Here is a 26623-nt window from a genome sequence, read left to right as displayed (position 1 = left end):
AACATAATTCCTTTCAAGACTGATACACTGATTATAGCGACCCTCCAACTTTTCGATACCATTTTGTGGTAGTCTCGGCGATCACCTCTTCATTCGACGAAAATCTCTTCCCAGCGAGCATTCTTTTGAGATCTGAGAACAGAAAATAGACTCTGGGGGCCAGATCTGGAGAACACGGCGGATGAGGAAGCAATTCGAAGCTCCATTCATGGATTTTTGATACGGTGCATTGTCTTGGTGAAGCAGCACTTTCCTTTTCTTTAAATGCGGCCGTTTTTCGGCGATTTCGTCCTTCAAACGGTCCAATAACATGCGCATCCCAAAATACAGGCGCCATAGCCTTGCCAGCCGACTATTGTTTTCCCACGCTTTGGAGCGGGTTCATCGTGTGCAGTTCACTCGGATGACTGTCGATTGGACTTCGGAATCATAAATTCGTCGTTATTTTTGGACAAAAATGAGCTCGCGCGGCACCCCCTTTGCACAGAGCTTTCTCATACCCAAATATTCGTGAATGATATGATGTACATGTTCAGTTGGTATCTTTAGAGAGTCTGCTATTTCATTCAATTTCAATTTACGGTCATTCAAAATCATTTTGTGGATTTATTTAATGTTTTCTTCCACGCCCAAGAGAGGTTGTTACCTATTTTGGGCGTCTACTTCGTTCACCGTCTTCGGTGCTCATTTCACCATGTGTAAAATTAAGTATACCAATCTTTGATGGTTGATTTTCCTGGGGCAGTGTCCGGAAACTCGGCATCAAGCCAAGTTTCTGCTTCAAATGTAATTTTTTAACAAAAGTTGCTTCACTCAAAATGCTGTAATTCACAAACTAATGATCCGACAGTCGTCATATTTATACACGCATCTTTTTGGGGTTAGGGCTAACTAATAAATATACTGATTTAATTCTAGCAGCGCCATCTATATGTCAGGCACATTTCAATTTACCTGTTAATCTAATTTACCAAAACACACGTAAACAAACGTACCCAAAACGAAGATCTACGATTAATTACCAATACTTATCGCAACGTAACCAACGAAGAACTACACGATGACCTCGAAATCAAATGTATACACGATGTGATCCAAGATTTCTCATTAAAACATGAAATAAGGTTGCTAAATCACAGCAACGTGGAAGCAATACAGCTGCTGGACAACATGTAGGACATCAGAAGATTGAAGCGAACCAAACCACACGAACTTGCTCAGTGTATAAGTGTATTCTTAACTTTAGCTTAAGTAGATTAATTTTATTAGAATTTGGGAAATACATGCTGCTGTATTAATCTCGTATTCGCCATGCTTGTGTATTAATGCAAGTACATCACAGCAGTAGTAATAAATTAATTGCTGAATTAAGATTATACTAACCATAACTAATGCAAGATGTAATTAATTTAAAAAATATTATTTATGATAAAAATAAACGTTTAGCTTTTAGATTCTACGATTAAAAACGATTAGTCTCACTCTTCATGTACATACACATGTGTACACAGCTTAAACAGAAGCTGTTTTTGTGTTATAGGTTCCGTGTAAAATCTTGATGTTCGAACGACGCGACAAAACTGTAGCACAGTTCGATAAAGAAATAAGTGAAAAATGAACTAACTCGTCTATTTTTCACAACTTCAATCAGTCTTTTCTTGGAGAGCATTTTTAATTGGCCAGTATTGTTCAGTTAACAAATAGTTTATCATTTGAGTACATAACACGTGCTAGTTTACTCCAATAATTTTCAATATTATTCAAATCAGTTGAGCACACTGACTACTTTGAAGTTTGAAGTCTTGCTGAAAAATATAATTCTGGTCGGCAATTTGTATTCCGTATTAAGTACTCCAGTGCATAACACTTCATCCACCATATTGTCTGCGACTAAAAATTATCTGATCTTTTCTAAAATCATTATAGTAATACTTTTTTTGCCATGATATGTTCTTCGAAAAATTATAATAGTTCTTTCTTAGGTTTTTTACTAAATCTGTCTTCTGGTGGGTAAACATTTTAAGTATTAATCGTTTGCTGGACAATCGAATTTGGAATGTGTGCAACTGCATGTATGCTACAGTTTTGTCGCATCATTTGGGTGGCACGATCCTACATGGAACCCGTAAATCAACAATAGTTGTCTATAACAATTACATGAATACCTCGACAAACTGCTCTTAAAGATATAGAATCTAAAAGTTAAACATTTATTTTTATTAAAAGTTGTTTTATTTGAATTGAAAAAAGGTTCAGTATTGTCTATATAGTCTGTTCAAAGTTAGTTTGGACATACGTTATTTAAATTTGTGGCATCAAAACGTCGCAATGTTGCCGCATCAACTCTGAGTTTTAGTTCAGTTTGGCTTTAAAAAATGTTGTCAAATATAATTTATTTTAACGTTATAGTACATCTAAAAACTACATTTAATTGTACAGCCACAATAGTATATAGGTTAGAGTTGTAACCTTTTATCACTATTGCTTTCAAGAATTTTGCATACGTCTGACCGGACGATTTTGACAGGATCATTCGTTTACGTGTTCAAACTAAACAAATAGCATTGTGTCTCTTTTTAAGTAGAATAAAATGAGAAGCAAAATATTGCCTGATTCTAAAACGAAATTGCGACAGCCAATACATTAAGCATCTTGATGACGTATGTACAAAAAACTTTAAATATACTATATGTTAGTATTTTGTACATAAAAGTATACTATATTTGAAATAATATGACAGTATTTTTAAAAAAATCACAAAGAAACCACTGATAGATTTCATTCATACATCCATTCATTGTTATATTATACTGTTAGTTTAATAATTAACAGACGATTTCAATTTATTGATACTGTTAATTAATAAGATACTAACTCTAAAATGTTTACATAGGTGCAATTAATTATTTTAATTAACTAGTTGCCATATTCTCATTTGTTGAATCTGATAGTACAACGATTGGAATTCGTGATAATTATAATTAGCTAAATTGAGTTCACACGAAATATCCACTCTAAAGATACTGACACAAATGTAATTAATTACCTTGGTTAACCGACTGTAATATACCGAGTCGTGTCTTTCAATAGTTTTTAATGATAATAATATTGATTTAATTGTTTGATAATAATAATCAATCTAAGGAGTTATCAATTACCGAAGACAAAGAACTAAAGATATTATTTCGTGAAAACTAATTTCTATTTCTCTCATCACTATCTGAAAGAACCAATAGAAATTTATAAACGATGGTCCGAGAATATTGGGTAATGAGTGAAGTCTCACATCTTACACTGCCGTCAGTCAGTTGCCACAACTATTAGACACACTTAACATGATAACCACTCAAAGATCATAGGGAGGGATTGTTTAACGATTAAGTTTTGATATCTTGCAGAAGCCAACCAATGCGATATTACTATATATAATGGATATACCTTATAGATTTTTGCAGATTAAAAAAAATCTTTTTCATAAAACAGCTATATAAATTCAAATCCCAACTTCCTACTGGACAGGGTAATTAAAATGTAATTAATAAGGGTATGGTTGATGCTACGCATTTTACAAAAATGTTCATAAATTAATAATTTTAATGGGAAACTCGCAAAAAAGGCCATTGGTCAGGCAAATTAGGAACATTTTTTCCATACACATTATGTTCGGTTTAACAAAATAGACAATTTGGTGGTAATTAGTTTTCGTAATGAGGCAATATCTTCCATTAATTTGCAATGTTTCCCATGCAGGACATTATGTTCGAAATTTGCTTTAACCATCGTTAATGGCTACCATTTTAATCAAGGTGGTTTTTAGAATATATTATTAATAATAAATTAAAAAAAAATTATAGTTAAATTTAAAGTTTATATAATTCTGTTTATTAAAACAATAAATTTACAGAATCAAAGTACTTAAACGTGATTTTAAATGGAGAGATACATTTCAAAATAAATAATATATACATAAATAATTGAATTCCAACTTCGACAAATACATATTACCGTTTTCTGATTATGACAACTATTTTTAAAACCATCTGACCTAAGCCAGATTAATTAAATAAATGGTTTCCATTCGATATATACATTGAAATGCTGTTTAAGGTAGACATTTCAATATGACTTAGACGTGGTTTAATTTTTGAACGATAGTCATTTAATAAATAACAATACAATAATGCAAATGGTTTTACAATAACGAAAAAAAACTATCAAGTAGGGCTACAATATGTTTTTGAAAAATGTAGTACGACTTATGGGTACTCCGTTCATTTCTTAAAAATTAAATAAATAAATTATAAAATATAAACAAAATTAATTATAAAATATTAAAAAGATTTTCCAGGTTTTTAAATAAAAATTTAAATAAAATCTACGAAAATTTTCATAAAACTGTGGACCTCACAAATTGACACATACCAAAACGTCAATAGAGTTTCCATATATAGTCAATTCAAAAGTTTCTTTGTACATACGTCATCAAGATGTTTAATGTATAGCCTGCCGCAATTTATAAATTCGTCTCAGAATCAGACAATATTTTCCATCTCATTTTATTCTAGTTAAAAAGAGACATACTGATGTCTGATAAGTTCGAGCATATAACCGAACTAGCCATTCAAAGTGGTCCGGTTGTCAAACTTATGCAAAATTCTTGAAAACAATAGTGATAAGAGGTTATAATTCTAACCTATAAACTATTGTGGCTGTATAATTAACTGTAGCTTTTAGATCTACTATAATATTAAAATAAATTAATTTGCTAACATGTTTGTTTCATTACTTTATTTAGATTAGAATTTTATTATAGGTCAAAGACAAAATAAACCAAGTGTAACGTAAGACCCAGAGTTGATGCGGCAACATTGCAACCTTTTGATGTAGAACAAAATTCTAATCTAAATAAAATAATTGAACAAAAATGTTAAGTTATATATAATTTATTTTAACATTATAGTATATCTAAAAACTACAGTTAATTATGCAGCCACAATAGTTTATAGATTAGCATTGCTTTCAAGAATTTTGCATACGTCTGACAACCGATCGACTTTGACAGGCTCGTTCGTTTACGTGTTCGAACTAATCATATAGCATATTGTCTCTTTTTAACTAGAATAAAATGAGAAGGAAAATATTGTCTGATTCTAAAACGAATTTACAAATTGCGACAAGCACTACAATTTGATGACTTATGTACAAAAAACTTTGAATTTCCTTAGGTTCCACAAAAATCAAAAATAGATTAAATATACAGACATATATTTTTATATCTTTATACACTAGATAATAATTAAGATAAACAGAAAGATATATAGACTCCCGCAGCGTTTCCAGTTAATGAACTTATTATTGTTTCCCATATTTTCTACGAGATGGAGATAATGTTGGTTTAATGAATAGGGAACGTCTTAACATTTGCCCCGTTTTGTTTTATTGGCATTTCCCTAAAGAATATTCGACGTTTATCGCAAAGAAAATTAATTACTAGTATTATTTCTTTGATAAAAGGCAGTCAAAATAGTGATTAATCACATTCAATATAGAATTTGCTGGATTATTTTTTTCTAAGTCATAGATAATTTTATTTTAATTTTTACAACGTTATATTGTAAATACTTAAAAATTAATTGAGAATAAACAATAAATAACACAATAATAACCAATCAATACGTTTCGAATCCTGCTGTGGCATGGTCGTAAATTTATGTTTGTGGTTGTTTAATATTTGTGATTGTCCTAGGCAAGAGTGTAAAATCAGAAGGAAAATGATCCATGAAAAATGATGAAATGATAGAAAGAAGACTTTAAAATATATATTAAAAAACATTTCCGTTCTTACTAAGAAAAATAAATTTATTTTGAATGGTTCTCTCATGATCTGTTTGTAGAATTATTTGTGTTTGGGCCACTATCACTGATTGTTTGTTTGTAGTTTTTTATTATTATTTAGATATGTAGTAGTGAATCTGTTTTAAATTTACGTTAAATATTTTTACTTTACTTAAACAACCTTTGAGATTTCTGAAAATTATTTTGTGGACTCTTTATGTTAAATTCAGTATATCATTTAGTAATTAGATTTCAATGATATACATAACAAGTACTATCTATAAATTACATGGCCTTGCGAATAATAGTTTATTTAGTTACTAGTATTATTTCCTATTATTGTTCTAATTTACTTATCGACACACAAGAAATCCAAAATATTTAAGCTAAAGTTCAGAATAGCCCTTATACACAACTTCATACGGTATAGTTCCCTTTAATCTTTTGATTTCCTGTTCGTTTTCTAGTAGCTGTATTGCTTCCACGTTTTAAGGCAAAACCTTCTATTGTTTCTGTCTGTCTGAGTAGTTCGAATTCGTAAACGAATGGGCCTGTTAAAATCGTGCGGTTGTCAGACGTATACAGTATTCTTGAAAGCAATAGTGATAAGAGGTTATAACTCTAACCTATAAACTATTGTGGCTTCATAAATAACTGTAGTATTCAGATGAACCACATGTTAAAATAAATTATATTTGGTAACATTTTTGTTCAATTATTTTATTTAGATTAGAATTTTGTTGTATATCAAAGCCAAACTGAACTCAGAGTTGATGCGGCAACATTGCGACGTCTTGATGTCACAAATTTAAATGATGTATGTATAAAATAACTTTGAACATACTATTAATATTAAAATACATTAATTTCCTAACATTTTCGTTTCATTACTTTATTTAGATTAGAATTTTATTATAGGTCAAAGACAAAATAAACTAAGCGTCACGTAAGACTCAGAGTTGATGCGGCAACATTGCAACCTTTCGACGTACAACAAAACTCTAATCTAAATAAAATAATTGAACAAAAATGTTATCAAATATAATTTATTTTAACATTATAGTACATCTAAAAACTACAGTTAATTATGCAGCCGCAATAGTTTATAGATTAGCATTGCTTTCAAGAATTTTGCATACGTCTGACAACCGGTCGACTTTGACAGGCTCGTTCGTTTACGTGTTCGAACTAATCAGATAGCATATTGTCTCTTTTTAACTAGAATAAAATGAGAAGGAAGATATAGTCTGATCCTCAAAACGAATATACAAATTGCGGCAAGCACTACAATTTGATGACTTATGTACAAAAAACTTTTCAATTTCCTTACGATCCATAAAACTGAAAAATAGATGAAATATACAGACATATATTTTTATATCGTTAGACACTAGATAATAATTAAGATAAACAGAAAGATATATAGATTCCCGTAGCGTTTCCAGTTAATGAACTTATTATTGTTTCTGTCTGTCTGGGTAGTTCGAATACGTAAACGAATGAGCCTGTCAAAATCGTCCGGCTATCAGACGTATACAGTATTCTTGAAAGCAATAGTGATAAGAGGTTATAAATCTAACCTATAAACTATTGTGGCTGTGTAAATAACTGTAGTTTTCAGATGAACCACAGGTTAAAATAAATAATATTTGGTAACATTTTTGTTCAATTATTTTATTTAGATTAGAATTTTGTTTTATATCAAAGCCAAACTGAACTCAGAGTTGATTCGACAACATTGCGCCGTTTTGATGTCACAAATTTAAATGATGTATGTACAAAGTAACTTTGAACATACTATGTATGTCAGATCGCATACTTATTGAGCGGTATGTTAAAAATATATACATACATGTAAATATTTCCACTTGAAAAAGAAATTAAAACAAACATGTAGCCTTTCAAAAAGAATGACTTTGAGCACGTTAAAATAATAAAAGTTCATTCGTTCCTTTTTTTATTTAAATCAGTTTATGGTTCGCTGACTAATTTGATAAACTCTAAATATAAAAATACCAAATGAAATCCCTTTTACCTTTTAGCGCGCTTACCTTTTTGTTTAAGTTTAATTAAATTTATACGGTTTTTTTAATGGAGATGTATAGCGCCGAAGGTATAAAATATTTTTCATGTATTTTTCCTGATTTTCACGCCTCTAAGTCTTAATGGACGTTTCGTTATAGAGACTGAATGTACTCGTGGGCATTTTAGGTCATTAGATATGAAATGTTAAATGCTTTCATGAAATCTGAAATTACATTTTATCACGTTTTTAAGATGAGATTATTTAATTGTTTGGTCTTGATTCTATTGCTGGGGATGTTTTCTTAAGGCAAAGTTCTATTCTTTAAGTTTTTGGTCTATGGTGTTTTTGAGAAATCAACATTCTTACCCCAAAAATATCTTTAACTTGAAATCAACTATATGTATAAAAAATCCTGGTTGATTTCATCCAGTATGTTAGCATCGTTGCATTGCGTCGATAATAGTCGAAGCTAACTAAATCTGCTGAGTAAAATTGAGCGTTTTCATTTTAATACTCATCTGAAATAACTCAATTACACTCAACAGTGGTTTCTCATGGCAGTTTCATTTTCTTATATCTTTCAAATTTGTATTACTGAATTTTTCAGTTGATCTGGGCATTCTTAGTCTCTTCGAGTCAAAATCGCTACTTCTAAGTAATCTAAATAAAAGTATTTATTTATTTTTTTTGCTCTGGCCTAAAAACCTGGCGGTGGAATGCATGACGCATACCTGGTCGCGGAGACTTGCACTGGAGTGACAAGTTGGACCGGGTTATGTGGGACTGCCTCTGGGCTTACCAATACACTAAACCGAAACCGCCTCACAGTTGACCCCTGTGGATCGCTACTGCTACTGCATTAAATTTGGGGATATGGCACCCGCTGATCGGGCAGCCGTTATTGGGCACGAGGGCCCGGCGATTCTATTGATTCGCGAACCTGAGTTAACACACAACTGGATACTGTTGTATGGGGGCAAAAGTTATGACTGTAGCGACGGATGAAGTCGTTTCAGCCTGGAAAAGGGGAGGAGCTTGGCGGTGACGCGGTGCTAAGCTCCCAGCATGTCGACCAGCTCGCGAACAAGCGCGTTTCAGAAGAACTTGAGCTGAGTTGTTGTTTGTGGAATGATTGAGATATGAAGTGCTTGATTTCTGGAGTATCAGTTTCCTTATGAATTCGATTATTTCTGACAAACCATGGAGCGTTTAATATTCTCCTGATGAGCTTATTATGGAAAACTTTTGACCTGGTTGGGCGTAACAAACTTGATGTAGACATTAGATACGTAGAGGAGTACGGACCGAATTAGCATCTTGTAAAATAAGCATTTGATGGAGATGGGAAGTCTGCTAGAAGGACAGATCAGAGAAGATAGTAGGTTTGCTATCCCCGAAGCATTTTGTATTGCTTTCTGGATTTGGGAATGCCAACCGAACTGCCGGTCGAAGTGAAGACCTAGGTACGGGACGTTATCCAGCCATGGAATTATTGCCGTGTCGATCTTAAGTTGCGAGACGCGCAGTGCGTAACGCTTCTTATGGAAAATGGTGGCGTGGGTTTTCAGGGGGTTGATTTGCAACCTCTAGAATTTGAACCACTTGACCGCATGATCGAGCTGCTTCTGTAAACGTTCATGAATGGTACCTTCGAACCTGACGGCCGTGAAGAAACCAGTGTCGTTTATTTAATTTAATAATTTTTTAATTTATTTAATTTAATTAATTGAAAATGCCGGTTCAAACCATTTCAATATTTAGGTTTTATTGCTTACCACAAAAAAAGAAACTTTTTTGACCTTCTGTGATGTACCTGGTGATGAGAAGTGGATTTACTATGACAATTCCAAGTGTAAAATGTCATAAGTTAGTCCAGGAGAGTGGCTACATTGACACCGAAGCAAAATATTCATGGCTATAAAGTCTGAACACATGATGGGATTGGTAGCGCATTGTGTATTGAATGAATGACATATTATTGCAGAAAGATGTAAAAAGGTAGTAGAAAATGATGCGAAAGATTTTGATTCAATATACCAGGTGTACCAGAAAATCACTACCGGTTTCTCTAACAGATGTCACTAGGCTCGTTATCGTTTGCTGGTAGAAGCTCACGATGAGCTGCCGTAACCTTCAAAACATGTGGGGCGTGGTAGAGAAAATTAAAAATTGATGCCGTACCGTACTCTCCAGACCTTGCCCCGTCCGACTATCAACTTTTCGCATCAATGAGACAAGCGCTTGCAGGTCAACACTTAGAGCAAGTTGTAAAATGGCTCGATGAATGGTTTTGCTTAAAGGATAAACAGTTTTTAGAATGGCATTCATAAATTTCCTGAAAGATGCAATTGCTAATACTTTGAATAAATAATGTTTCCATTTTCTTGAAAATTACGTAGTTCTTTTCCAAAAAAAAAATAGTAATGACTTTCCGGTATACTTTGTATATTGTATTATTTTTCTAGAAAGAAAATTATATTAAATATATGTAAAAAAGGATAAAATAAATTTACTTAAAAAAGTATCGTTTAGAACAGACACCATCCAAATCCACTAGATTTAACTCGCCAGCCTTTACAGACGAGGTCAAAATAAAAGATCAATAACGACACTTCAGGTTTAAATTCGAATCGAAAGTACCGAGACTTTAACGACAAAATCGTCCGTCTTCAGGACGTCACACTTTCGAATTCAAATCGATACCCGTCGAGCCGCTGTTAAAGGACCAAAGGACCGTGACAATGGCCGGTTCGGCCTGTTTCCCATGGACAAGGAAAAAATTATTCTGGTAGGAAAACTGGAGAAAGCCGCACCACTTTCCGAGCCGTTGAACTTTTTCGATGACGCGAAGGAGAAAAAACGAGCCATGACGGTAAAATTATTAGTTAAAATAGGGGGGTAATAAATTGTAATTTCGATGGGACGTGTGTAGGCAATCTCTCAGATTTATCGACCGATTATAAAGCTGTTTTACAAACAAGTTTCGGTTCGGTTTTGTACAAAATTAATAGCCGATTTGAATAAAATTATCTATGAATTACTATACATTACCATGATGAAAAGCATTAGGCTTATAAATTAGATTTAAAGGATTTTTTTAATTTGAAGCCTTACTGTGAAAAATCTTTACAATGTATGGGGGTCACATATTTATTTCTATATTTCAAAGTCTGCGCCACGATACACTCTTGCATACGCTTAAACCAATTTTTAAAGCATTTATTCCATTCCGAATGAGGTATCTTCAAAACAAGACTTTTGAAGGCTTCAATAGATTCTTCGGGCGATGAAAATCATTGACCACGCAGTTTATTCTTTACGGATGGGAACAAAAAGAAGCAATTCGTAAGTAAGACATGTTTTCGTGTGCGAACAACTTTGGTTGGATTTGGTTCATCTTGGAATACCCATACAGAGTTGACTGCTGCTTACTTTCGGATACATACGAATATATCCATGATTCGTCACCTGTCACTGTCGACGTAACGTGAGTCAATAGTTTCTTCCTACACTATATTAAAGTTTATTAAAGGTAAGTGTCCAGTTATGTAAAGAGGATGTTGGTTTGACGTAACCTTTTGACATATTATATTCAATATATACTATTATATTTATTAATTATTATGAAGAAACATAAGTATAAGAACTACAATCACAATAAATAGAAAAAAACAATCGCGTTGAACTTAAAAATGTAAATAGTGTAAACAAACAAAATGACAGATGACATTTCAACCCCTATTAATGTTTAGTATTACTTCGAGCTGTTACATAGAATACAGTTATGCAAATATAGAGACAACAAAATTCTCTTTAACGGGGCTTTTAAAACATCAGTTCCCGGTACATTTCGAAAAAAGGCATTTTAGAGGTGAGGTCAATGTATCATGTATAATAATGTTATATCCTTTGTTTAGGCCTGTGCTACTTGTTCGCTTTTACTCAGTAAAGTTGGTACCAAAAATTGTAGAGAGTATATAAAATTACAACACTAATTACTACATTCTAATACTGTAGCTGCATATTCAGACAACATGACAGTCCAATAGTAGAAGTATTAAACAACCTCCCCCACACGCACTAATAAACTAACAACAAACAAACAACTTGATGACAACGCCAGGCCACACCGTAATTTTAACAAAGGCAAAAGATTTGAAAGGAATGAAGAAGTAGAGGGGTACGTGCGCAACTGGACGACAACTCGGCCTTAACTTTTTATGAAGAAAGAATATTCAAGCTACCAAACCGGTAGCAAAGGTGTGTAGACCAAAGAGGGACTACATTGAAAGGTGTTAAATGTTTAGTTTGTGTATAATATTGATAATTTATTTTGCAACTGTTTATATTCGGTTCCCCCTCCTATATAACCATGGCTGAAAACTTATTAAAACTTATTGACGAATTATGTCCATGTACTAACGTAAAGTAGAAGAAGAAAATATTTGTCCACCAATGAACACTAACAGTTGCCAATGCTCTCAGGTGGAGGATGCTAAATATCTTGGAATGCAAGTCTTGCGCGCCATAGTCGACACTTACGTCTCTATAAAGTGATACAGCGTGATATCCCTGATACAGAACAAATCACAAGTGCAATTGAAAGTGTTAGTGTAATACACTGAGAAAGTGTACCACGTGTATTTGCCACTAAATTATCACCTAAATGTAAGTGATAATAGTTCAAGGCCAAGACTAAAACCCTTAGAATGATCAGATCTGATCAATATTAAGATTTAGAATAAGATAATTTTACATAGGTGATTTTCTATCTATATAATAATAATCATAAGAATAATTACTCTCCATTGAACAAATTATATATTTTTAAAAAATTTTAAGAAGACTATTAATAAAGTAAAGAGGCCCTAACACTAAATAATCCAGAATTTAATTATAAACCAGTCTTTTTCCTTTTAACTATTTCGTGAGCGCTCGCCCATCCAGCGTAGTTTGCTCTTTAAACCTGATTTTATTTCGTTACCCTAACTAGATCCACGGTTCATTTATTTTGGGTTTTGGTATCGATTTGTTTGTTGTCTTGGGAATGACGAAGGTTCGCCGTTCCTTGTTTGCGTAGATCTGTTGGGTCTGTACACGTGTAACGCTTTTTTTGTAGCCTTTTGTGTCTCATACAAGATTCAAATATTATGGAAGAGGTTGGGGAATCGGCAACAATCGATAAACATAAATACTTCCTCGAACTTGAAGCGAAACGCGTGTAGTATAACCAATTTTTGTTACGATTCAAAGTATGTTTATACAGCCATAAATAATTTAATTCTGTTGTAAAATTTCAATAAAGCGAACAGTGCGTGTAAAATGTTTTTTTGTTTGCTTTTCTGCGCTTTATTATTTCTGTACTTTTTGCCAAATAGCTGTTCAATATTTATGAATATTGCAACTTCCACTAGCACACTGAATATCTTTTGTTGCAATTAATAATAAAAAGAAAGTTTTATATTTAAGATTCTATCCGAAATTTTCTACGAATTTCTGAGAAAAGAAAATAGTCGCTGGGTGCCAGATCTGGAGAATACGGTGGATGAGGAAGCAATTCGAAGAATCATGGATGTTTGCCATTGTTTTCACTGACTTATGATACGGTGCATTGTCTTGGTGAATCAAACGGTCCAATAACGCTATGTAATAGTCGCTGTTGATGGTCCTTCCCATTTCAAGGCAGTCAATGAAAATTATTCCATACGCATCCCAAAATTCAGACGCCATAACTTTGCCAGCCGACTGTTGCGTTTTACCACACTTTGGAGCGGGTTCATCGTGTGTAAACCACTCGGGTGACTGTCGATTGGACTTCGGAGTGAAATGATGGAGCCATGTTTCATCCACTGTCGCATATCGACGCAAAAACTCGGGTTTATGACGTTTGATCATCAACTCATCGTTGTTTTTGGTCAAAAATGAGCTCGTGCGGCATCCACTTTGGACAGAGCTTTCTCATACCCAAATATTCGTGAATTATATAATGTGCACGTTCAGTTGTTATCTTTAGAGTGTCTGCTATTTCATTCAATTTCAATTTATGGTCATTCAAAATCATTTTCTGGATTTTTTAAATGTTTTCGTCGGTAACAACCTCTTTTGGGCGCAAACTGCGTTCAAGGTCTTCGGTGCTCATTTCACCACGTCTAAACTTAGCATACCAATCCTTGATGGTTGATTTTCCTGGGGCAGTGTTCGGCAACTACGCATCAAGTTTTTGCTTCAACTGTATTTTTCCCTTCAAAAAGCAATATTTTATCAACACGCGAGATTCCTTTTTATTCATTTTTTTCACAATAACAAAAGTTGCTTCATTCAAAATGCTATAATTCAGAAACTAATGATCCGACAGCTGTCAAATTTATACATGCATCTTTTGATGGTTAGGGCTAACTAAAAAATATATGGATTCAATTCTAGTAGCGCCATCTATGTGTCAGACCGGGGACTGTTCAATTGACCTGTTATTGTAAGCATTCTTTACGCCTGCTGCAGACTCAATTTCGTTCGTTCTTAACAAAGAAATTGAAGTAACTCTAATTTGAATTTAAAGAATCTAGTTGAATCCTCTAGATTAGTATTAGCGATCCAGATATAAAAATCACAGAAACAGTTACATAATCGACCGACCAAAGGCGTTTCACTTCCGTGAAAACTGCGTCTAGCAACGTTAAACTTATAATAAGAATATGATAACATTAATATGTTCATAGTATTAAAACAGAAATGTTTAATATTATCACGAATATAACTTATGAGCATTAAATATAAACGAAAGACAGATTAGCTAAAGCATCGAGTTGAATAAGCCAACCCGCATGTTAAGCCTTTTGAAACATTCAGTTCTAAAGTGTGTCAGGCTGGAAATTTAATGCATTTTCCTATGGTGGCATTTCTCGAATATTTTATGCACATATTTCTGTAAAGGCCCTCGAGAAGGGAATGTTATTCCTAAAATACAGACAAAAATTACATTCCTCTTTCATATATGCGAAATAAATATTTAGAATTATTAAACTAGCCACGAAATGCAACTATTAAATTGATATAACAGTTCATCAAGTTTTATAATAATATTACTTATAGATACGTAGGATATATAGTCCATTCAAAGTTTTCATGTCATCAAAATGTTTAATGTATTCCTGCTGCAATTTGTAAATTCGTTTTAGAATCGGACAACATTTTTATTGTCATTTGATCCTAGTTAAAAAGAGACACAATGTTGTCTGATAAGTTCGAACGTGTAACCGAGCTAGCCTGCCAAAGTCATCCGGTTGTCAAACGTACGCAAAATTCTTCAAAACAATGGTGATAAGAAGTTACAAACCGGCAAACGTTGTTTTAATGCTTTGCTGGCTTTCGATAAATTTCAAATCGCTGCTAATTATTACTCTGATTGAAAATGCTGAAGCCAGACAGAACAGATAGCCTCTCTAATCAGTTACTCTGAACAGGAACGAGATAATGGAGGCCCACTCTTCCCAGTAAAATTCATTAGAGAGGTAAGAATTTTTACTGTTAAATATTAATTTTCTGCGATTTTTATTGAAAATATTTTTAGAGTATTGCAGCGGCACTGAATATTACTACGGAAACGGCGACTAAAATTTAAAAAAATGAAAAATATACTCTTGTCAATCAAGATCAGCTTGATCTAGCTCTTAAATATTAAATATCTGAAATGTATAAAAACAATGGGTAGTTATTCAAAACAAACATAATTTAATACAATTATTTCAGAACAAACTGTTAGTCTGAAAAATATCGAAGAGGTTTAATGGAATTTCCACTTCCAGACATTGCTTTGAAAAGAATATAATAAAATGAGGCAAGACTTATTAGTTCAATTTATGTATTTAGATGAGACATGGATACTTCAGAATAGGACCAAGATAAAGAATAGTCACTCATGACAAGATCATAATAAAAATAGTGTTATGACAACAAAAGTTGGTAGAAAAAGGTAAACTTTGGAAAAACAAATGAATAGGTTTTATTAGTCATAACAGTTATTACAGGAAACTGGAATGGTTAATAATATCTACGGTTTGAATGAACTCGATCAAACACATTGAAAAAAAATTGACAATTGATATAATTGTGAACAAATGTTAGATAAATTGGAAATTAACAGCTTAGTTATTCACTTCAATGAAACTTTCTGAATATGATATGAATCAATGCTGCCAATTTTTAAGATAGGGTGATGAGAGTGGAAACAAGTATAGGTGAGTATATAATTAATATATGATAACTGTAGAAAATTGTATTGTAAAAGTGTAATAGATTTATGTGCACAGCATTTATGAGCATTTGGTTAAAATATGCCAGGAGAGGAACTGTTTTGCAGATATGGCAAATGCATTAAGGAGAATGCAGTGATTAAATCTACTTTTAGCAAGAAATATGTATGCAGATATTAACAAAACAAACTAAGGAGAAACAGTAATACCAAAATGTTTTTACAAGGAAACACTGTACCGAAGGACACAAGAACTAAGCGTAAAAGGTAAATATGCTTTCTAATGAAACTAAAATATATTACTTGGATATATAATTGTTAATTTGGTAGATGAGGCCTCCATGGGATACAACTACATAAAAAACGAGCCTAGAACTCTAACTCATAGGTGGCATGGTAAAAAGTTAAATGTAAATATAATCAAATACAACCCTAGTTTTTAAGTCCTTCAATTATACTTATAATGTTTTAACATAGTAAATTAATTAATAAATTATATTTCATAATAGCATTTTTGTTTAATTATTTTATTAAGATTAGAATTTTGTTGTGTGTCAAAGTGTGCTAAAACTCAGAGTTGATACGGCAACATTGCGATGCTTTAACGTCACAAATTTAAATGACGTATATTCAATACTTCTTTGGATAGACATATATATTTCATGACAAAAAAATGTCTTTTAATAGAAAAGCTGATTACGAAAATACCATATATTTACGTTAATTAAATTAAATTATCTAACAAAAAGTTATAAAATATATAAATTTAGCAAAACATCCACATGACGTCGACTCGATTCCCTTCAACTGAATCCTCTTTACCGATTTGTTTCAATTCTTTTTTGCAGTTGGATCGTACGTTTGTTCTTTAAATTCGCAATTTATTTTACCATCCCAATTACCGCTTCGGTCCATTTAATTCGGGTTTTTGATCGATTTATTTGTCGTCTTGGGAATGACGAAGGTTGACCTTTCTATATTTACTCCAATTTTCACTCCTACGATCAAAGTGTCGATATAATGTTGCCGTGAAATTTGTTGTGTTTACTGGGGCTTATTCCAATTTGCGCCTTATTATTAACGGGAGAAGAAATCTACGGCCATGGGGGAATGAGGGGATTGAAAAGAGTGTGTAATGTCCTTGCTTTAACATTTTCTTTGTTTCATATATATTTTTTATATTTGTGTTACGGTCACCGTATTTTTACATTAGGAAATATTGTCTCTCCCTTCTCTAGATCGAGTTAGTTAGTTTTCTAAACTAAATGGAAAGTTAAAATAGTGTTGGGAACTATCGACTGAGAACAGTTGAAACAGTCGATAGTCGCAAAACAGTCGACATAGTCGATAGTTAAAAAACTAGCGACTGAAAATGGTAATTACTATGCAGATTTCGACTGTTTTTTTTCCATTCGTGATGTCAGACGAGGATGTAAGAATTCTTTCCTGTATAAATTATGATAGAGGAAAGGACGGAGATAATTCCTTGGAGCAGTTAATCTGAAATGTGCTTATATTTTTCAACGCTAGTATAAGCGAAACGGTGATGTATTCCTACACGTACTACATTTAAAAAATAAAAGGAAAAAAATAATTACTGTTTACTATGAACATGCAATGAATAATTTCATTTTAAAGGAAGTAGAATTACTTTAATATCTGAATGTTATGTGGATCTGTTAAAAGGGATGGAATAATAACCCCACAAAGGTTTTATCGTATTTTAATAGGTTAATTGCTATTTTTAAATCAACACAACCTAAAAACTGAAGATGTACAATAGCCATAAATGCTAAATAAAAATTAAACATATACCTAATCATAGAAAAAAACTAATTTATGACATAATTAAAAATGATAACTACTAGAGCTTTTTAAATAAAATAAATGCTTTATGTATTATTGAACGTAAATATTTTTTAACCACTATTCAAAAATATAATATGCATGTTCAGCTTTTCTCCCGTGATGAGATTTCTTCAATTGTTAATAATTTGGCCAGAAAACTTATTCCGAAAGGATAGATGTTGCGGGTATAGCAGAACATTTTAAATGTAACTGATATAAATCAAGTAATATAATTCCATCATTTCAAGATTTCTCCGTCTTACCTTAAATCGTTGGATATTAAAGAAGAGTTTTACTATCAGTTTATCACTTCTTTACGGTTAATAATTTTTACGAAATTTAACTGCTACTGTGAAAACTTCTTCAAATCTTATCGAATCGATTAAATTTCTGGAACCTTTCGAAACTAAATTTTGTCTTCAAGATTTAAGGAAAGAAGTTTAGACAATCAAAAGATTTGACAAAAGTCGAGAGAGTTTCATTTGGTTAAAATATGCCAAATATATTTCATTCAAAATTTCAATCGTTTTACACTATTACATTAACAATTTTGAAAAATATTGTCCCAAAATGCTGCTATATTATTTACATAATTTTATTTACATATATTGTTATTTAGAAGCAAACTACCAAAAAAATCATAAAACTATATATTACATATAAATTTATATAAGCCTAAGTTCGGCATATTTTTGTCAAGGTCGCGGCCTGAAAGACAGCCAGAATGTTAAAAATCAGTCGAATGAAACTAGTAGAACCGAAAATAGTAACTAACAGTACACGACTGAAACAGTCGATAGTAAATAGTAACAGAATTAGTCGGACTGAAAATAGCGATTGAAAACAGTCGACTGAAACAGTCACTAGTAAAAAATAGTCAATTACTAAACAGTCGAAAGTTCCCAACGGAAAGTTACTCGGCACTTGATGCTATTAGTAATGACAATTCTAAATTTAACTATAACTTTTATTTTAAATTAATTTGAAGTTATTTTAGTAATATTATAAAGTTAATTATAACTTTTTTGCCCGTTTCAATTAATCATCCATTCGTTTTAAACCAGTAAATGTACAATACGTCAACCAAAAGCTGAGTAGCCAATTTAGTAGTCAATTTATTAATATGGTTTGTCCAGCTAGTATTGTAAATGATAAAAACATACATTTACTTTAATTATGATATATTTTAGTATTTAGTCTTTTAGTATCGGTTTAATATTTCTTTTATAGGTGAGGTGTTGCTAGAATTTGTTGAGCGATACCTGAAGAAAGCGAAATTAGAATAAGAAAAGAAATAGGATGGGATTTTGCAAGCTGCAAGAATAGTGGAATCAAATTTACTAATAAGACTTGACCTGAATCGAATAAACAAAACATGTAACATTAACCATCACACCCTAATGATCTGAACTGAACAAGTAAAAATACTATAGGTAAATAAGTTATCGTTTTGTAAAAATAATGATATGTATAAGACTTCTTTCAGGTGAAAAGTACGATGGTGTGCAAGACGAAGATTTTGCTTTGAGATAGATGAATTACATATGCAAATATGGTTTCTGGACTTTTTGTAAATAATATTTGATTAATTATATTAAGTAATATTAAATAATATCAAGTATCTATGTTAATATGGCTTATGAACTTTGTCTAAAGATGTCTCAAGATGATGTCTATATGTAAATATGGTGCATGGACTTGATACATAACAATATATATCAATCGTATGTATAATATCACATCATAATATCACAAGATAACCTCTATACTGATTCATTAAAATTCCTACTAACTGATTCAGCAAGATATCCCCATAGAACCCATAACGAGTGTGATTTGGAGTGTTGGTGCTAAGTACACCGAAAGACTATTAGTGCATTCCAATGCACTCGCCAAACAGTTAAATGTGCGCGATAACAGTGTAGTGCATAGGCTCAAACGCAAACTACCATACGAACTAATTAATAGACACAGAGTGAGATTTAATAATCTCTAGAATAAGCTCGAATAGTTTTTAGAATATGTTAGGATAGGCTTTAAAACAAGTTATAATAGTATCTAGAATAAGATTTAGATTATAAGTTGTACAGCAGATCATTTCACTGAAGTGATCTTCTAGATGTCAGGATGGTTATATCCTATAACTGAAATCATATAATAATACTTATTTCGCACGGACAGATTGTTGATGTTCTAGGAGATTAATAAAAAAACTTATTAAAATGTACATTTTAATTAGCATTTAATTTAAAGTATTTCATAAAAAAATAATGATAATTTTCAACTCATTTAAGCACTTCCTTTACTATTGAAACACATTTGATTATTGCTTTTTAATTCCATAGGGTTAAATTTCTCCGTAGCGGACCGATATACAAAGAAAAATATGTTACAGTAAAATCTTAACCAGTTACAAAACAACGTACGTGCGCTTGCGTAGAGCTTGCTACGAGAGCGCTGTTCAGTCAGACTATAAATTCAAAAAAAAAAACGAATATGCGCATGTACTAAACTGAAATTACCTTCAGTTTACAGTATCCTCGAAATCACGAAGTCCACTCTCGTATATTTCCGTTAATTGCCGATGCGAGTAACGATGCACATACGGAACACATCAGTCAAAACGACCGCAGATGCATCATTATCTGTCCGATAAGTAAGATTGATGAAAAGAAATTAAGAGCATCGATTGATATTTATTGGTGCGAACGGTAAGTGGGCTTGCCCCACACCTGAAGCCCGAATTTAATGGTGTCAGGTTCGGTTAAACTATAAAATTGATGATGCTTATCGCACGATGAAAATCTGATCGAGCCTATTAATGAAATAGGGCAGAAGAAAGTTTTATTGTTCAAATATTGCTCGTAAAAGAATTTCTATCTAATTAAAAACTGTAAACGAATTAAAGCGGATTGGGATGGCAAGAAAGTATTTTCAGTTTTATAATGAGAAATTAATTTACTTTTTATACGAATATTCTCATGAACTGAACGGTTCCTTTAAGTTCGAAATTAAACAAAGTATTCGTTGAATTTAGGTATATAAACTAGATTTAAAGGAACTTTTCTTAATGTGAAGCTTTATTGTGAAAAATCGGTAACACGTATTTTATTCAAAGTATTGTCAATTGATACTTTTTCCCACTTTTCAGATAATTTGTAGGTTCTATTTTGAAAGAACTTTTGAGGCTATCCAAGAATCGACCAATTTTTTGGTATTTTCATAAGAAGTGCTGCTTAACTTCATAAGAGGCTGGTCAGGACTCATATTCTGGAATAAGAAGAAAATTCTGGAGAATACCTGATGTATTCATGGGGTAGAACGGTAGTTTTTAGCGGTTCTACAACATATGCTCGACCGGTGTTATGGTGCTCGGTTCAAATGCCTAAATTGTTGTCAACCCAATTTTTTTGCCTGTTCAGAACGCTCATTGTCTTGACTGTCAAAATCGTCACGTTTAAAACGTCCAAACCAGTATTCATATGTTGAAATTGGTGGATAATCGCATAAGCTACACAACTCCTTCAATGACCTTCAGCTGCCTTTTTTTTCAAATTGGAAAAAAGGAAAACTTCCCGCAAATACGATTTACCTGGTACAAATTCAGACAATTTCAACGCACTGAAAAAATGTTTTGTTCACACTTACTGAACTTTTCATACTGAAAAGCGAAGCTTGTGAGGTTTCAAGATGAACTTACTAGCAAGTGTACCCGATGGGATGTACTACACAGTAACACCATCTGTTGTACATTCTTCAAGCGAACGCCATATATACAAAAATAATATTATAGATAAGAAATATATAATTATAGATAATATAATATTTTAAAGCTATGGCCTATTTCTTGGAAATCAGTTAATTTAGACAGATTTTGTGGTAAGGAAACAGTTTTCAATGAATCCAAATAAAATCATTGGATGGAGATAGGTTCCTTACAGTAGGCCCACGGGCTTCTTCTCTCACTGGTTTCTTAGTTCGAGTCAATCGGCAATCTTTTAAAATCTTTGTTTGTACCTTTTTTCTAGGGGGGAATAGAAACCCTTCTTGATCCATTAAATTTTGCTATCCCCTTCAAGTTGTACCAGCCTGTATATCTATAAACACCTAGTAGAAGATCTTTGTAATATTGATTCAACCATATAAAGTACAATTTTGATTAGGCGGTCATTCCTCGCATGTCCTTACAGTACATAATTGTTAAAGATCTGCACTACTAGCATACTACTAGATCTACTACTCCTCCTCCTCCTCCTCCTCCTCTATAGCGAACACCTAGACGGCTAAAATAGTAGAAACAGGTATTACTGTACAACCTATCATCTTTATTAGAACCATCAGTATTGATAACTTCATAATTTAGGTGCTCCAATAGAAAAAGAATAGTTTCTAAAAAGTCAGAGAGCACATGTTTTGCTTATTACAGGGGGCCAATATCCAAGACAGCTTAGAAAAAAATATGTTGATACCTGTATGATAGGAGGAACAATTTTTTTTTGAATAGTTTAGTAATAAAATAATATCGTCTTCAGTCGAATTATTATATAGAAGTCTGTAACAACGGAGCTATGTTATCATCAATCCGGACAATGATTCTGACATTTTCTCTGACAAGAGCCAGTCTCATCCTTTTATAATTTATCCGATTCAGCAGATGTAAGGTAAATAGGTATTTTAAACCGATTTCAAAAAAGGAGGAGGTTCTATGTTCGGCTGTATATATATTTTTTAAATGTACGTTAGCCGATTTCTTCGTCAATTATGGATCGATATTCAAAATTCTTTTTTTATTTGAAAGACTGTACATGACTGTACATGACTGACACATGAGGAAAAGGGGGGAAATCGAGGGAAAACCTTAAATTTCAAAGGCACGTACAATGTTTTAACATATTTTTTATCTAAAATAATCAGATATTTGTGCATAATGTTATTGCTGAACTTTCAAAATTAAAGGGAAACAAAACAAATCTAATTAACTGATTTTTATTTCATTATTACAACCATTATTACGTACATATTTTATTTTAAAACGTTTTTTTATGTGTCAAAAGTTTGATTATTTTTTATATTTTAGTGAGTTCCTTATACATTTAGAGTAGTCAGCAGTAGTAGTAGTAGTAACTTGGTCCTGTCTTTATATATTTATAGGTCTTTAACGTTAAAGATTGATCAATTTATAGTTTTCTTCAATATGTTTCCTCTAAAAGAGACAGTAATTTATTCTAAGTTTCAGGAACTTATCAGATGGTATTACTATTATAGAAACACTAACTTATGCGAGACAGCAGTGTCTCTATATAATAGAGAATTTTTTATTAAGAGCTGGTCGATTATTTGTAATTTGAAAAACTCATATATGTTATTATGTAGGCCTTTTATAATTACTAATTATTTTATTAGATTCTGACGTGAACACGTCTAATCACTGCAATGATAAATTTTAAAACAGAAGACTTTAGCTATCCACTAAAAGAATCAGGTCAGCCGAAACTATTTTTGAAAACGCCGTCAGAGACAATTCCGCATTTTTTTAAGGAAAAATACGGTCGTTTCATGCCATAGTTGTGAAGGTGATTTTGCATATCGTGCAAGTTCTATTTTTCGCCTTCAAAATCGATACATGAACAACCATGCCGTTTATTCTATGAAAATGTCTCATATTTTATGTATTTATATCGCCAATTCAGAGCTATACAGCATCGTGATTTTATACTTTTTTTATATATATGGCATTTTTATGCGATTCCAAAAAATCTTGCAAAGGTTTAGGGAACATGCGACTAGCGGATGGATTCTAAAAATAGGGAAAATTGACGCTTTTATTTAATTTTTGTATCAAATTAGATTTGAAGGGTATACTATATAGGTTTTTAGGTAATTTCCGATGTGCTCTTTTTGTGAAAAAACTTCACAAGTCATCATATATATTGCGTTTTTTCCAAAAGGATTTGTTCGACAATATTTAAAAAAGGTGAACAGTCTCTCGGAACAGAAATCTTTAAAATACAATAATCGCAGGTTTGATTCCCGTTCAGAACATGGGTTTTTTAAGTTTGAGTTTGCGCTTGCCTAAAGAAAAATAATGAAAAAATCGATAGATATCGATATTTAAAGAATATCGATGAAACATATCAATATTCTTTAAATATTTTAAAAACTAGAGATATTTTAATAAACCCTTGAAATTGAGTACATATTAAGTTATATTAAAAATAATTAAAAGGTCTTTAAAATGTTTTAAAAATATTATATTATTGGTTATGTTCCACAGATGCTTTCCGTGAAATAAAATAGTTCTTTAAAGTAAATTGATAGTTTTTATTTTCTAAACCCTTTCACATTTTATAACTTTTCAGATATATGAGTTAAATAATATGGGAAATTATATTCAATATCATCTGATGGTTTTAGTTTTACAAGTATGCATAAAGTCAGCATATATTCCTAAAAGATTTGAATGTAACGATACAAAGGACTATCACATGTTGAAACTCAAAACAATAAATAAATACAAGCCTTCAAAAAGTGTCAATGAAGTCACATCATGGTTACATTACAAAAAGCCAACATTATTTAACATCTGGTTTTTTGTACATCAAATAGTTGGTTGTTTATATTTTAACGGGATAAGAGAATTTGATACACATTTGGTTGAATAATATGATTTTCTCCAATTTTTGCAACCTGATATGTGTGTGTTATGGTAGTTAACTAAGATAAGTTTTAAACATTTCAAACAAGTTGCCAAGTAAAGTAGAATAAAAACTAAACAGAAACCTGTTTTTTATATCGGCAAGATAATTAAGTACTTAAGAGAATTTAATGTTATAAGCATGTCTAAACACAGATTTTGTAAAAATATTTGTATTATACTCATACAGTTACAAGGCTATAATTACAATAAACTTCAAAATTACAATATGTTAATGTCAATTCTTCAAATACTACAAGCTATTTTCGTACAATACCTGATACATTTGTTCTCTCCAAAGACCTCTTAAATGTTTAAGAAAATCAAAATATCCATCATTAAATGTTAATTAATCAGTTATGCAAAATTAACCTTTTAATAGCCTTGTCAAATACGTTTGCCCTCGCCTCTTAAAATAATCATAAATATTTTTTGGTAGATATAGGAGTTTTGATATGTTTTAGTAATTATTGTTCATTTGATCTCGATAATACTGTCCTCACAGTTCCCAACGGTTGCTAATATTGGATATTCTTTAAACAGCATGATTGTGTGAGTATATGTATGATTTGTGAAGAGTTATTGATAGTTTTTTGTACATAATTTTTTTCAATACTCTAGCACATTCGATATTTTATAATTATGAAATATAAGATAACTAAATCAAATAAAACAAAAGGGTGCAAAAAAGTTGATAGAATACGGAGAACATGTTAAATGACGTCAATGTTTTGTAAATCTCTTTATCCCAAATTATTATTATAAATCAATATTTTGGTGATTTTCTATAACTATCCTTATGCTAATTATCCTATTTCTATTTAGTTATACCAGAAGATATACGATTATTTTTTAAATTTTGATAATTTTTTGAAGTTGAATGAATCTGATAACTTTTCAATGTTTTTTTTCGTATATGTCGTATACTCAAAATAACTGCGATAATTTCTCTGTAAGCTTCCTCCTCTTCTCTTGCCTTATAACCGATTAAGTTAATATTTTAAGAGCCCCACGAGCCTAACAATTTCGCTCCCCGTAGGCTCATTCCGTTGTATATTTTTTATGTTTTTCTTTTACGAGTTTTGGGGCCGACGCGTTTTTATTCGATACCATTTTAAAAACTAATCAAAGTTGAGACGGGTCCTTCCGGGTTGTCAACGGTTTTCTCCAATTTTCGGGTAATTGCTTTTTTGCCGGATGTTTCCCTTTCTCTAAGGTACACCGTTCTGAATAAAATATCATTAGCGGATCGTTTATAGACTGTTTAGGTCTCTTTAATCTTTGATTGGATTCCGATTAATCGCGTATTGATGGGTTTTAATTTGCGAAAAGTGACTTATGACATTTTGTAACAACGAAATTTTCATATTTTAAAATAATTCGCATTTGTATCAACAGATTGGTTATAGGAAAGTTAAAAGTCGTACATATTTTCTATTAACTACATCTTTAATAAATAAATTAATTAATTTATAATTAAAATTGTACTAAGTATCAAATAAAAGATGTGTTACCAACTAAGGCGTATCTGGATATAGGAAAAAGAGCATTAAAAAATTAGTTCAGTATATTTTATCTAATGATTATTGATGCCCAATCTTCAATTGCAAACGGAAAACTAAAAAAATTATTTCAAATATTTATTAAACTGAATAAAATTCGCAAAAGTTCAATAAGAGTCCCAGTTTTTTTAATTCTAACTGCGAACTACGTTCGGCTCGATAAAAGTTCCCGACATTTTCGAGCAACTCTCAGAAAGTATGAAGTTTAAGATCCTTGAATGAAATTTAATATATTTGCATAATTATCGTTGACCTTTCTATCTCGATATTGTTTTGCCCTTATTAAGTGGTGTAAGGGCCAAAGTCAGACAAATAAAAAATACTAATTTGATTAAAATGGTAATTTTCTACTTAGTTTTTACACCTCTCTAGGAAAAAGCATCACGGGTTTTTGTAGCAAATGTATTGTA

At 31.8% G+C, this 26623-nt stretch overlaps 1 protein-coding gene across 4 annotated transcripts in view; it reads right to left on the bottom strand.

Annotated features, from left to right (window-relative positions):
* Cals (calsyntenin 1) overlaps positions 1-26623 on the bottom strand; it is a 521064-nt gene that overhangs the window by 113949 nt on the left and 380492 nt on the right. The gene's annotated exons all lie outside the window — the stretch shown is intronic.

Source organism: Rhynchophorus ferrugineus, unplaced genomic scaffold (assembly GCF_030347505.1).
Source record: "Rhynchophorus ferrugineus isolate W39M unplaced genomic scaffold, kcgeb_rfMv2 rfM3, whole genome shotgun sequence".
NCBI classification, from domain to species: Eukaryota; Metazoa; Arthropoda; class Insecta; order Coleoptera; family Curculionidae; genus Rhynchophorus; species Rhynchophorus ferrugineus.
The sequence above is the reverse complement of the archived record's forward strand: the minus strand, read 5'-3'. Positions and strand labels throughout refer to the sequence as shown.